Source organism: Salmo salar, unplaced genomic scaffold (genome assembly GCF_965601325.2).
Source record: "Salmo salar unplaced genomic scaffold, fSalSal1 ptg000472l, whole genome shotgun sequence".
Taxonomy (NCBI): domain Eukaryota; kingdom Metazoa; phylum Chordata; class Actinopteri; order Salmoniformes; family Salmonidae; genus Salmo; species Salmo salar.
The window spans coordinates 111,055-116,262 of NW_027675397.1; the positions used below are offsets into that span (position 1 = coordinate 111,055).

General features: G+C 35.9%; 1 long non-coding RNA gene across 1 annotated transcript; it reads right to left on the reverse strand.

The window, feature by feature from the left end:
• Positions 1-396: 396 nt before the first annotated feature.
• Positions 397-3,334, reverse strand: LOC145876189 (uncharacterized). Its single transcript, XR_014391455.1, has 3 exons — positions 3,228-3,334; positions 1,217-1,492; positions 397-513 (listed from the first exon to the last, which is right to left on the reverse strand). It is a non-coding gene; the product is annotated as an uncharacterized LOC145876189 (long non-coding RNA).
• Positions 3,335-5,208: the final 1,874 nt, after the last annotated feature.

Consider the following 5,208-nt stretch of genomic DNA (forward strand, 5'->3'; position numbering starts at 1 on the left):
CTGTCTCACTCTCAGAGATCAGGCTATACGGAGTACCAGTACTGAGTCAATGTGCAGGGGTACCAGGTAGTTGAGGTAATAATGAGGCTATAATTGAGGTAATATGTACATGTAAGTAGGGGTAAAAGTGACTAGGCAATCAGGATAGAGATTACATGTCCTCATCCAGGGAGAGCGCACACACACACACACACACACACACACACACACACACACACACACACACACACACACACACACACACACACACACACACACAGGGAGGGAATGTTGTGTTTGTTTAATATTGTTTAAGGACTATGAAAATTGAAAAAATAAATGGGAAAATGGGAGAGGAGAAATGACTAGAGACAGTGTTGTTTAACTCACTGACCATGACCCATGAGTTCTTCTTACCTTTGTTCAGTAGAAAAGTCTCCCTCTCTAAAGTATATAGGTTCACCCATAGACTTGTCACTCTTCATGGACACACAGCTGGGTACAGGGGAGGCTGGTCTCTCCTGCTTGATTGGACTTCAACACAACAGAGACAAACATTACATCTCTCATCTACTCTGATCTCAGATGGGAAACATAAGAAGAGTTCCAAAACGCAACATATCACTTTACAGAAATGAGCTTTTATTGTTTAAAGAAATTATGTATTAATTATTACATCTCTCACAGACAAGGATTTGTTTAAAATCTATCACTTGATGGTTTCATTTCAGAGAGACAAAAATCATGTTTTTTTATGCAAAATGCTATATATCTCCCTCACTCTCAAATGTGACCGACCGGCTCAATTTGGTAATTAACTAAATAACTACATATATAGTGATTTTGGTTTATGTCAGTTTAATTGTTTGTTATGGTATAAGTTGTTATTTTATGATTGTAAGTGATACAATTAACTAGTAATTCTCAGTAATTACTACTTTAGTAAGGAATAACACATTTTTTCAGCACTACTGCAGTTGCTAAATAATTCCAATAGATGGGAACATAAGACCACAATGACATTTCAGAATATTAGTTTAGTTTTCTCCCTGGATACACCACCACTCCCCACGCTTCCTGCAGAACCCCTGCAGTACCTCCGCAGACCCCGGATTGAGAACCCCTGATTTAGCAGATGCTCTTATCCAGAGAGATTTACAGTAAGTGCATTCACCTTAAGATAGCTATTTATTTAGGAAATAAACTAAATCAAGTATTCATAAAATTGTCATCTTACCTCTTAGCTTTGGTGTCATGTCCCCCAGAGAGATGCATTTTGGAGGCAGGGCCCCCCTCCTCTCTCTCCCCAGAGAGACTCATTTTAGAGGCAGGACCCCCCTCCTCTCTCTCCCCAGAGAGACTCATTTTAGAGGCAGGGCCCCCCTCCTCTCTCTCCCCAGAGAGACTCATTTTAGAGGCGGGGCCCCCCTCCTCTCTCTCCCCAGAGAGTCTCATTTTAGAGGCAGGTCCCTCCTCTCTCTCCCCAGAGAGACTCATTTTAGAGCACTGACCCCTAAACAGAGATCCAACATGTTGGTTGTGGTTAACACAGTAACAACTAAACAGAGATCCAGCATGTTGGTTGTGGTTAACACAGTGACAACTAAACAGAGATCCAGCATGTTGGTTGTGGTTAACACAGTGACAACTAAACAGAGATCCAGCATGTTGGTTGTGGTTAACACAGTCATTCTTTAATGTCAATTGTTGTAATTTATTAATTATCTCTTATCTCTTATGAAACATTTACTAACAGACACATGGAAACAGTCAGGTGATTTAAAGCATCACATGAACATGTAGTTGTGACATTTCATCTCCATGGTAACTGTCAATAATAATAATAAGTCACTGTTTGTTAAGGTAGTTATAGACAGAACAACAACAATAATAATAATAATAATAATAATAACAATAATAACAATAATAATAAGTTACTGTTTGTTAAGGTAGTTATAGACAGTACAGCAACAATAATAATAATAATAATAATAATAACAATAATAACAATAATAATAAGTTACTGTTTGTTAAGGTAGTTATAGACAGTACAGCAACAATAATAATAATAATATTAATAATAACAATAATAATAATAATAATAAGTTACTGTTTGTTAAGGTAGTTATAGACAGTACAGCAACAATAATAATAATAATAATAATAATAATAAGTCACTGTTTGTTAAGGTAGTTATAGACAGTACAGCAACAATAATAATAATAATAATAATAATAATAAGTCACTGTTTGTTAAGGTAGTTATAGACAGAACAACAACAATAACAATAATAATAATAATAATAATATTAAGTCACTGTTTGTTAAGGTAGTTATAGACAGTACAGCAACAATAATAATAATAATATTAATAATAACAATAATAATAATAATAATAAGTTACTGTTTGTTAAGGTAGTTATAGACAGAACAACAACAATAATAATAATAATAATAATAATAATAATAATAATAATAATAATAATTAGTCTCTGTTTGTTAAGGTAGTTATAGACAGTACAGCAACAATAACAATAACAATAATAATAATAATAATAATAATAATTCACTGTTTGTTAAGGTAGTTATAGACAGTACAGCAACAATAACAACAATAATAATAATAATAATAAGTCACTGTTTGTTAAGGTAGTTATAGACAGAACAACAACAATAACAATAATAATAATAATAATAATAATAATAAGTCACTGTTTGTTAAGGTAGTTATAGACAGTACAGCAACACAAGGCCATGTCTCACACGTATTTGTATTCACTAACAGTAGGCTATTTATTGTCTTTCAATCTGTTCTTTTCTAAACGTATCTGAGAATGTAGACAGAAGGGCTAAAACGGACATGATTGATCCGAGGAGGAAATTGTTGATCCATTCTGGAAGTTTTTTTTTTTGCATCAAGTGAGAGATGTTATATTATGTAAAGTAGACTAGGTTATAATATATAATAGCAGTTTGTTAGTGATATGCAGATCAAGGTCTATACCTCGGCTATAGCCTACATATCATAGATGACCAGTCTAAACCTGTTCAGATCAGTTCACAGAGACCATCAGGTTTGTCAGCATGATAAGTGATCATAGCCTTATAATAGTTTGTAGGTAGTCTAGACCAACAGTACGAGAGTCTGCCCGTCTTTCCTACATACCAACACATTTATTCAATGTCACAGAGAAATATGTGCCACAGTTTCAACAGCCATTTTTGTAACTGCGTAGACAACACACTTACTTTCACGTTCATATGAGGAAATCACAAAACTTCTGACAGTCACTGGTGCAGCCGCCTGTTTTCTTGCAGATGAAGTAGCTTTCACAGGCAACTCATTCAACCAGCCTAAACAACAGTAAATACAAGATGTCAAATGGTCAAAAGTGAATCTCAATAGAGCCATAAACATTAGAGAGGGGTATATTGCTGCAGATGTTGGATCTTAATTTGAGCCAGTTTGCTACACCAGGACAATAATCCTGCAGAAACAGGACATTTGAATTATTGTGTGGATTATAATTAATGAACAGTTTTAAAATGGAAAAGTGGAATTTATCATCTTCAGAAACCTTTTCTAAAGTTTAATTACACTCAAATACACTACAAGTTTAGTTTTTCTGCAACAGGGTGATCAAATTAAGATCCTACATCTGTACAGAGTTTATGTCTTTATCTGAAAAGGGCAGTTTGAGTTATTAGCAATAACATTGCAACTGTCAGCTGATGTAAACCTCTGTGATTGGATGTTATAGACCCCCATACATATCCCCATGTACAATTATGTGTACAGATGTAGGATCTTAATTTGATCACCCCCCACTGCAGAAGAACTTTCCAGCAATGCAGGAAATGTAAAACTTGTAGTGTATTTGAGGTTTAAAAAGGCTTCTGAAGCTTGTAATTTCCACTTAGAAATTTCAGACTTGAGTTTTCTGTCTCAGTAGTAGTAGACTGTTAGGAGTGTTTTACTGTCATTCACTATACTAACATTACACCAACCTGTCTCAGTAGTAGTAGACTCTTAGGAGTGTTTTACTGTCATTCACTATACTAACATTACACCAACCTGTCTCAGTAGTAGTAGACTGTTAGGAGAGTTTTACTGTCATTCACTATACTAACATTACACCAACCTGTCTCAGTAGTAGTAGACTGTTAGGAGTGTTTTACTGTCATTCACTATGCTAACATTACACCAACCTGTCTCAGTAGTAGTAGACTGTTAGGAGTGTTTTACTGTCATTCACTATACTAACATTACATTTAATTTATCTACACACTTTACAATAATCCCTGGCAGGATTCTCACCTTGAAACTTCATTGAGATTTTTTTCTGTTCTGTTCTGTATATTCTGATGGGTGAGGCCTGAGCTGGAATGTGAAGTTAACTGAAGCTGGCTAGCTTTAGAAAACCAGTATATCAAGCCTGTATCATAGTATACCCCTCAGGCTACGTTCAGGTTTCAGCAAGAGGCAGGTATCAACATGCCGAGTCGTAGGCAACAACCTGGGTTGTATTCATTAGTTTACTCCACAGCCAACAGTTTTAAGATGTTAAATAAAACATAAACCGTTTACTCTAAACGCTGTACAATGTGACCTAAACGGTTTCTGTTGCCAAACGTTTTGCTACGGTGGGCACTAATGAATACACACAAACTGTTTTGAGGAAGTGTAAGTTGTTGTTAGTCTCTCGAACAATATTTATTAGTCTCTCTTTCACACAACATACCTTCCTGAGTGAAAGGAGTTAACTGTAGATTATAAAGAGAACATGTTTGTTTGCTGCTTGTTGTGTTTTAAGCCTGTTTTGAGAAGACAAGTCTATAGACCTATGATACAGTACACTCTTAGAATAAAGGGTTCCAAACGGGTCCTCCGACTGTCCCCATAGGAGAACGCTTTTGGGTTCCAGGTAGAACCCTTCTGGCTTCCATGTAGAACCCTCTGTGGAAAGGGTTCTCCACGGAACCCAAAAGTGTTCTACCTAGTACCTAAAAGGGTTCTACAAAGGGTTCTCCTATGGGGACAGCCAAAGAACCCTTTTAGATTGTAGATAGTGTAGGAGCGATCACCCTGGGGCACACAGATGGGCACAGAACGAATTCACCCCACGCATCTAATTTATATCCAAAACATTTTAAGGAGAGTAGGACTATTATCACACTGTCCACCAAAAATATCATCAACTATATGAATACACATAACAATATCACCAAC